General features: G+C 32.6%; 1 long non-coding RNA gene across 1 annotated transcript; it reads right to left on the minus strand.

Annotated features, from left to right (window-relative positions):
- Nucleotides 1–994: 994 nt before the first annotated feature.
- On the minus strand, nt 995–10,096 carry LOC112017414 (uncharacterized). The gene is made up of 4 exons (XR_002883474.2): nt 9,897–10,096; nt 9,741–9,790; nt 3,638–3,845; nt 995–1,531 (listed from the first exon to the last, which is right to left on the minus strand). It is a non-coding gene; the product is annotated as an uncharacterized LOC112017414 (long non-coding RNA).
- Nucleotides 10,097–10,407: the final 311 nt, after the last annotated feature.

Consider the following 10,407-nt stretch of genomic DNA (forward strand, 5'->3'; position numbering starts at 1 on the left):
AGAGCCTTCAGTAGTCATAAATCCAACCGTTCGATCACAAAAATGAAAGCAAGGGAGTATATATCATAGTTAGAAGTAGAAAGCAAAGATGTATGAGAAAGAGAGCCAATGTGTTAGGTTTATGTAAGTACACCAAAAATTCCTCATGGAGTATACATAATTATTTTTCCTCCAAGTAGATACACTCTCACTACAAGAAATTTGTTCTTTAGTGACGGCATATAGTCGTCACTAATGCTTTAAATATCGTTGCTAATTATATTGGTGACAAAAAATGTTGTCACTAAATTTCGTTAAATGAAAATGGTAACAAAAAAGTTTTTTTAGTGACGATATTAATGTCGTTGCAAATACAATACTATTAACAACGACAAAGTCGTTGCTAATAGTGACAATTATCATTATAAATAACTTGAGACCCCAAGACGAAATGTCATCGCTACTAGCTCATTAGTAGTGACAATTTTTTTTGTCATCGCTAGTAGATTATTATTAACGATGACATTTTTGTTGTCGCTAATATGTCATTACTAGCGACGATGCTTGATGTCATCACATATAATGATATATAAGTGACCACAAACATGTCATCACTAAAAATTTCATATTAGTGATGATATTATTTGTTGTCACTAATGATATGATAAAATATAATAATACTTTACATTTTTTTTCTTTAAAATTTACATTCGGAATTTTACATGGGTACCTGTTGGGAAATAACAAAGCACAATCCTATGCACATAAAAAATTTTCAATCGCAAATATTTATATAAGCATAACAACTGCTCAATCAATAACTACTAATAAGGGATAATAAGGGAAATAATACCCAAGTTCAATATCATATACATAATAAAAGCTCAAATCTATTCACTCAAATACTAATCAAATGATAATGAATTCCTCATGAAGATATGCAACCAAGCTGAAACTTGTTGCAATGAACAAAACACAAAACAAGAGCCAACAAGGAACTAGACAAAGAAGAAAAAGAAAAGAAAAGTAACCGCTAAAATTCCATATCCAATTTTCTCATTATTTCCAAACTAGTTTCCTTTTAAAAAGTACTCTATAACTCAAATTAAATTAAGACCCTTTTTACAATTCACCAATCAGTTACACCCAAAACACACAAAAACTCTAAAAATCATTCAAAACCCATGAAACTCTAAGACATAGAGACCCACAACTGAACCATGAAACAGTTGCTAATTTTCAAAGATACCCACAACTTGTTTACCAAAATTAAGGAATATCAAGAAGGTAAAATGAAGAGAGATCATCAAAAGTACCTCAATTTAACACATCCAGGAAAGATGTGAACTTTGACACTCCCCAAAGTTGAAGTGTTAGACTTTGAGTTTAGTTTCTTCTTCTATAAAAAATAAAAAATAAAAACTTTGTTTCTTTCACATAGTGTCTGGTAAATGCCTTGGACTTACAAGTTGAACAAAAGAGTGAGATCGTGCTCTTTTCTGATCATGTTTGTGCCTTCAAGATGAACCACCACTGGTACTTTCAACATAACCTTCAAAACAAGACCCAATAGAAGTTAACTCTTCAGCAAATGGCTTGGAGGCAATAAAGTCATTAAATTAAACTGAAGGTGAAAGAAAAGTAACAATTTAAAATGTTATGATAGTTCAATTATCACAAAGAGTCTTTTCCATCATTCCTTTTTTTCCAATTAATTTTTCATTAAAAGATGTCAAAAACGTTCATCTGTTTTCTTAAACTCTCAATTTGCAATCACACCCACAAAGCTATAAGAAAAGCTGCTAGAGTTTTCTTAAACTCTCAATCTCTATATGAATTTGGTTGGTTATCTAAGGCCTTAAGAAATAGAAGAACTATTAAAGGAAACAGGACTTGAAAATTAAAAAGAAGACTCATGGGCTTGGTAAAGCCAATTAATTCGCATTTTAGTAAATCTTGAATTTGCCAAATTACGCATCTTGCTAAGACTCATCAATGATGAAATAAAGCTTCTGAATGGTGCCAATTAGGTCCCACATCAAAACTAGACTCCAATTCTAGAATCTCCTTGTTTGATATTTGACCTCTATGCTAGTTTCATCACTCTCAAGAGGTTGGAATTGAAAATTTAAGAGAGCAAATCAAAGAAATGGTGATCCATGCTACCTAAAGCATGGAGTTTATTTTACTCAGAATATCATACCATAAGTAATTGGGTTATGGTTTTTCTTTTCTTTCTTTTTTTTTTTTTCCTTTTTTTTTTAGACTTGAATTATGTAACATTGGATTTGGGTATTTTTCTCTATGAGGGTTTATCACTAGCTTGATTGCTAGACTTTCTGACATTCATTTTGTTGAAATCCAAGAAGACTTAACAGTATTTCTGCTGGCACAACTTGTACACACACACTTTAGACCAAGGAACACGTAAGCCCCTTTTGAGGGCCTTGTTAAACCCCAGATAACAATCCCAACTGCAAACAACAATGCTTGATAGCATGATTTTTTCTTTATTGGATTTCAATTATGATAAAAATGAAGCTACAATTAGTTTAAAGGTTAAACAATCAGAGGTAAAGCGAGTCAAATTAGTCAGAAGTAGACTTAAAACTAATAAATGGTTATTGATGAGCTATTTGAGAACAACAAAAAAGTTTTAAGGTTCATAATATCCATGAAAAACTAGTATTTTTGATGCAAAATAGGATGAAGAGAAACTGTCAACTTAGATTTATAATTAATTACATTGTGACAAAGAAGAGTTTCATAAGCAGAGCAAAATTAATTCTTCCAAATATAATTCAAGTAAAATGAAGAGAATGATACAATATAAGATAAAGCTTTATAACCAAAAGGTGTATAAAATTAACCATATGGGTTACCTTTGAACCATCCAGAAAAAAACTATATCAAGCATTAACTTAAAAAGATTTCAATTTTAAGAAAGATGAGATAATGGGTCTATGCAGATTTTTATACTCACTCTCCAAATTGAGAATCCCACTTTGGGAATTTAACAATAAAGTGAAAATGATAAATGGTCAAAACTATACCTCAAAAGCTAAAAATATACTCAGGTTTTCTTTTCTTTTTTTAAATGATTCATTTTTTTCCCTCCAAAAAGATTTTCAAGAAGGTTCTAATTTTTAAACTTTACTTTTCAAAAGGCTACATTTAGGGAAGGCAGGGCGGGGTGAATATTCTTTGTTGGAAAGATTAGGGACAGGTTCATGGTTTACTCTATACCACAAGTTTGCAGTATAGGTATACCTTTCAAATGCTAAGAGAAAAATGCAATACATGAAAAGCAACTCACATATATTTTGAGTGAAACTTAATCACGCCATTAGTTAACGTTTGAGTATACCTATATAAGTTTTCATGAATGCAAATTTTATTCACTTTTGCAAATAAAAAAATGAGAAATAGAAATTTGGATGCAATGTTTTATTTGTAAGTGTAAGAAAATTAGGGGCAACATAGAACTAAAAGGCAAGCATCCTTATAAACAAGAATATGTCAGACTTCTTCATGGTTTTACAAGGAAATGGTATTTGATGACACATTTAAAATTTTAGATTTATATGGAATAATTTACAATAACATTGAATTATAGAAGCAAACACAAAAGGAGGGAAAAGAAAGGGAGACTACTCACAGCCTTTGAAGACCAGGAGATCGGAAATCGAAATGTTGGAGAGCTTTGACACTTCACTAGCCAAATTGTTCAGCTCCACAACAGCAGCAGAAGCTAGTTCTTTTGCTTAAAATGCCTCTTCAACCAATTTTTGATTCTACACACATAACCCACTATTCTCCTCTGAAAGCTAAACATGTTTCAACTTAAGTTTCTCATTCTTAGTCTCCTATCCAAACAAACAAACAGTACAATAAGAACAATGAGTTCCAAAAGTGCAAGCACTCGTCAAAATGTAGAATGACACATAAACAATGTGCTTTAATACCAGATAATTGCGTAGTTTGTTTTGCAGATGAATCAAGAAGTTTCACAACATGAGTGGGTCAAGCAGTTGGATCTTCTACAAGGATCACATGCTAGCCATTTGTGAATTAGATTTTGCCAGATGGATTGCCATGATGTAGAAGACAACGTGTTATTTGCATGTTATAAATAGGAGTTTTAAATTGGGCCAAAAAAGAGGAACTCATGATAAGGATAATCAGGTCGCTGCCATAATAAACTGACTTTAATAAACCATAATTCCACACATCACAAATTTTCTATCACAAATACTCATATAATCATAACAACTACTCAATCAATAACTACTAATAAGGAAAAACAATACCCAAGTTCTATATCATATACATAATTTAAATTCAAATCTACTCTCTCAAATAATAATAACATGATGACAAATTCCTTAAGAAGATATACAACCAAGTTTGCAATAAAAAGTATCTCCCCTCAACATCATCAATAGCCCAAGGCATGTAACATTTTAGCCTGAAATAAAAAGAATAAACCAATGTAAAGGTGAACTAAAGTAGATGACAAAAAAGTGTACAAAATAGTTTTAACATCCAAGTAAAACTTTAACATTTTTATTTTTCAAAAATACCATAGTTGAGAAAATATGAAAGCTTTATGTACTTAACAAAACTTAACCTGCATCAATACTCAACTTAATCTTCATCCCCAAGATCTCCAATAGATTCATCATCATCACTATATGTTTCTTCTTCATTGTTGGAATCTGTATCCCATTCCTCATTAGACAAGTCATCATTGATGAACATACTTTCATCAAGTTGGACATATACATCATCAACAGGTATTAAGTCCCCTAAATCTATTGCTGGCACACCATCTCTATGTAACAAAGTTAAGTCTTCATCATTTTCTTGTTGAACTATTGCATTAACCCCAATACATTCACTTTCTTGGGATACCGCATCACCATTATCTTCTTCATGCACTTTCTCTGTGCTTGTGGTCTGTGCTTGTGGGAATATCATACATGTTTCTATGCGTCATATGTTGTACTACTCGCCAACTACTACCCAATTTGGTATCATTCAAGTAAAAAACTTGTGAAGCTTGGCATGCTAGGATAAATGGATCAAAATGATACCATGTACGAGATGTATTCACACTTGTACAATGCTCATCCCTTTGCATTCCTGTTCCATCCCTAGTGTCCTACCAATCACACTCAAATAAATATACATAATTATTGCCCAAGTAGGTTAGCTCCAAAACATTCCTCAACTCACCATAGTAGTCAGTTTTTGTTCCACCATCTTCACCCGAAACAAAGACACCGCTATTTTGAGTACGACGAGTATGTTCATGGTCTTTTGTGTGGAACCTAACACCATTCACAATGCAACCTTGGTAAACTGCAACTAGAGCATCAGATCCACATGCAAGACTATATAATTCTTTTGACACATTTGTTGCATTACTCCCACATATACGATTTTTGAACCAATTTTCGAATTCAACTTCATGCTTATGATCAATGTCAATGATGCCTTCTCCCTGGATCTCTAAATAATGCTCACTACATTATAAATACATAAAAACACTTCATTTTATTTTCAAGTAACATGAAAATTTTCTTTTAAAAAAAATCAATAGATCTTCAAATAACGTTTACTACATAATAAAAACATATAAGCACTTCATTTTATTGCTAAGTAACATGTAAATTGAAAAAAAAAAAAATTCAATGAAACACTTATGTTTTATGCGAATCAATTTCTGAGCAATTGATAAGCACATACCATTGAGCTCGTATGAGATGCGTATCATCAAATCTTACAAATTTTGCTGCTCCTAAAGGACATACTGGTTGTGAAAAAACAGACAAGCCTACATCCCTTTCCCCCTGGTACCTATTGCTATTCCGTTCCTCACAACTTTATACTGTCTCAATCTCACGAAGATACATGGAGCAAAATGTTAAACATTTAATAGATAAATATCCCTCAGCAATTGACCCTTCTGGACGTGCTCTATTTTGCACAAACCGCTTTAATTTACCAAGAAACTTTTCAATTGGATACATCCAGCGAAATTGAACAGGGCCTGCAAGCTCTACCTCTCGAGGTAAATGAAGAGCTAAATGTACCATTATATCGAAAAAAGTGGGTGGAAATATCATTTCCATTTTGCATAAAATCACAACAATGTCTTCCTCCATTTGATTTAAGACATCTAACTTCAATGTTCGTGAACACAAGTTCTTAAAAAATAAACACAATTCAATCAATGTTGTATGTATATTATCATTGAAATATCTATGAATTGCAACAGGAAGTAATCGTTGTAAGAGTACATGAAAATCATGGCTTTTCATTCTTGAAATTGTACCCTCATTGGTGTTCACGCATCTACTAATGTTAGATGCATACCCATCAGGAAACTTCACATTTTTCAACCAATCACAAAATCTTGTATTCTCAGCTTTTGTCAATGTATACTTTGCTTGTGGCATTTTTGTAGATGTACTAGTTTTCTATAAGTGCAAATCTTTACATATGCCTATATCTTCTAAATCCTTTCGTGCATTAGAAGTGTCTTTATTTTTCCCTTTTCCACTATCATATATTAGTGCACCTAAGACACTGTCACATATATTCTTCTCAATATGCATGACATCTAAGTTATGTCTTAGTTTCAATGTTGACCAATAAGGTAACTCAAAAAAAAAAAAAAAAAACTTTTCTTTGTCCAATTCAACTCGATCTTCGTGCATTTTCTTTTTCTTGTAGCTTCATTATTTCCAAATTGCACTTCTGGAACATTCATTAGTTGTTGTAACAGTTGATCTCCTGATAATTCATTAAGGGCTATCCTATGCTCTTCAGTTCCATAAAAAAATTCTTTATTTTGGTGCTAGTTATGCTTCTAAGGTAAGAATTGACGATGACCCATGTAACACAATTTGTGACTAGACTTCAAATAACTCAACTCTGTATTCTCATTACATATGGGACATGCTAACTTTCCCTTGGTAGACCATCCAAATAAGTTCGCAAATGCAGGAAAATCATTTATAGTCCATAATAATGCTGCATGCAACTTAAATGAATGTTGCGTTGATGCGTCATATGTCTTGATGCCTTCAGTCCATAATTCTTTTAAATCATCCACCAACGGCTGCAAGTACACATTAATTTTGTTTCCAAGTGCCTTACGTCCAGGAATAAGTAAGGACAAAATCATATACGGATCCTTCATACACCTCCATGGAGGTAAATTATATGGCATAAGTACTACTGGCCACATGCTATATGATGTACTCATGTTACCAAATGAATTGAACCCATCGCTTGCTAAACCAAGTCACACATTGCGGGAATCTATAGCAAACCAAGCATGTTTTTTATCAAACTCTTTCCACACTATTGAATCGGTAGGATGTCTAAGGTAATCTCCATCTTTAAGTCGCTTATCTTTGTGCCACATCATGTCTTTAGCTATATCTTTCGACATAAACAATCGTTGCAACCTTGGTTTAATTGGGAAATACCTTAAGACCTTCCAAGGAACTTTTTTTCCTTTACCGTTGTCCTCTTTCCATCTTGAAGTATGACATTTTGGGCATTCTTCTTTATCTGCATGTTCCTTCCAGAAAAGTGTACTAACTTTTTTGCATACATGTATCAACTCATAGCTAAAGCCCAAGTCTCGCCTAAATTGCGTTACTTCATAATATGATTTTGGCAATGACTCCCCATCTGCGAGCGTCTGCTTTATCAAGTCAATCATCAAATCAAATGACTTATTACTCCAATTGCAAAGTGTCTTTATATGAAGCAGCTTCATACAAAAAGAGAGTTTAGAAAACTTCTTGCAACCTAGATAAAGCACATGTTGGGCATCTTCCCGCAATTGAACAAAAGGCCTTGCTTTGTGATCATTGTTTGATGGACCTGGAGTCATCTAACATTTCTCCAATGTCATCAATGTTCTCTGCTTGTGAATTATCATCATTATGCTCAGCTTGCACATGTTTAAAAAACAGATCTTCTTCCACATGAAATATCCATTTAGTGTAACTCAAATCAAATCTATTCACAATCAAATGAGTCTCCACCACGTCTATATGTTGATAATACCAATTTGTGCATTTACGGCACAGACACTTAATCCTACCAACTCGATCCACATGACCATGTGCCATGGTAATGAACTGCTTAACACCCTCACTATATCGTGTACTAGTTCTATCAGTTTCATGCATCCAACTTTTATCCATCTTGATGTCCCTATCATAATTTCAACAAACGTATTCTTACTTGAGATGAAGTGTGTTGATGAGTTAAACAAGTACTCTATTATGATGTCTCTATCATAATTCATAAATATGAAAGAAGTGAACTACTTACCAAGTATAACCCAATTTTCTTCAGAAATAAAATCAATTAAAAAATATAAACAAAATTGCTTGTTATTAAAACAACAACAATCATAATAAACTATTTTCAGCTAGTCCGACCAGTTCATTGTACAAGACTACAAGTGCCTCAAAAACAAATTAAGATTTTTTTATAAGTAAAAATAATAATTATAATGAATATGTACATTGTACATACTCAATTTGTAAAATTTTAGGGTGATAGCCATAGTTTCAAAACCAGACCTGGTTAGCTGATTCCACTAGTTTGGCCATACCTATACCAAACCAGCGATTATCCTAAAACCAAAAAAAAAAAAAAAAAAAAAAAACCATAAAACTTTTGACCATTCCTTTTTTTTTTTTTTTTTTTTTAAAGTATGCTTACAACATTACTTATTTCATTGGGAATAAATGGACCACATAACAAATTCAACATTGAACTAAAGAATATTAGACTCACACAAAAGCTAGCCTGTCATTTAGTGCCTAGAATTCCTAATGAAGTGTGGTGTTTATAGAAGAAGTATAGCATCCCCTTTAATTTTCCAACGTGGGACTTACATTAAGTTCCTATTACAAACGGCATGTCCTACACTGAAACAATAAAAGATATTGAGAATGTTTCCAAAGACAAAGGAGCCCTCTTCTCTTTTTCCTTTCATTCTTAAGGTGAAAAAGTCCCACACTGGTAACTTACATAATAATGACAAAAAATATTTATAAATCTCTCTCCTCAGATCAAAATGGAAAAGAATCTCTAAAAATATTTGGACTCACAAAATAATAAATGGAGAAACATATATCTAGTTAAATTTTTATTATTATTTATGAGATGATACAACCATTGATTAAACTCTAATCCGACCACAAAACTAGAAATCACTCTATCTGGTTCTCTGTTCATAATGGTTTTAAAGCAATGTGACAGCCAAAACTCATACCCAATTCTTTGTAACTGCCTCAGTTATGCATCAAAACTTTAAGCTGAGACTACCAACTAAACAATTCAGAAACAAACAGAGAGCATGAGATTTTCCTCAACAAAGCCTTTTTCCCATGTATTTGATCAGTTTAATGAAATGCATTTACTCATTCCATCTAGAAAGCACCAACGCAAAACATGGAACACAAGTATGATAAAGATATGGACACAGTATAGGCAGTTCTTCAAAAACTAGGAGAGGATATTGTGGGGAAGCGACAATTAACTATTTTAGGTCTACTTTATGTTAATTTTAGGATTAGAAACAAACAAATATCAAAATATTGGACAATATTTCATAAACAAAATTAAAAGCAATAATAAATAAAAGACAGTCCAACTAGTGTAATTGAACTCCCTTCAACCACAAAATAACTATAGAGATAAAAACAATACGAATATCTAACCTTTACACGCTTTGCAACGGCAACCCAATTACATTTCCCAAATTGCTAACCTACAAAGTACAACAGAAAAAAGCACTCTCAATGCTCAATTATGTTTCCCAATTATGAATTCAAGGGTTGAAGGCAAAGAAGTTAAGGGAAATAAATAGACCAAACTGTTCAACATTGAGAGTGTACTTGGTCGGCGCCGTAGTCTATGACAGATGAATGGATCTTACGAGCTTGTTCGAACAGTGATGGAAGAGGAAGGTCCTCTCTTTTTTCTTTTTTTTTGCATTCACTCACCGGCGGGATTAGCGAAACCCTAGAAATTGAAATTAAAATGGGAATTGAATTTGAGGGGTGGGATTGGAAATTTGTGAAAATTGAGAGGGGTAGAATTGAGATTTGAGAAGATTTGAAAGAGGGTGTAGTCGTGTAGAAAATTTGAGAAGAGTCGACGATGACCTAGAGGGTGTATGTTAGTGCACTGTTGTTTGTATTCTCTACCTAAGGAATTAAGACAAAGTTACAATTTCTTTACCCCTTTTCTCTAAATAATTTATACGGTAATTTTATTTTATTTTTACTTTTACTTTTACTTTTCCTTTTCCTTAATGATTTCTTCATGCATTTATTCTTGATAAACTTCTTTTATATTATAACTAATGAAATGTTAATTAAAAAA

The sequence above is a fragment of the Quercus suber genome, unplaced genomic scaffold (assembly GCF_002906115.3).
Source record: "Quercus suber isolate HL8 unplaced genomic scaffold, Cork oak 2.0 scaffold_790, whole genome shotgun sequence".
In the NCBI taxonomy this organism is placed as follows: Eukaryota; Viridiplantae; Streptophyta; class Magnoliopsida; order Fagales; family Fagaceae; genus Quercus; species Quercus suber.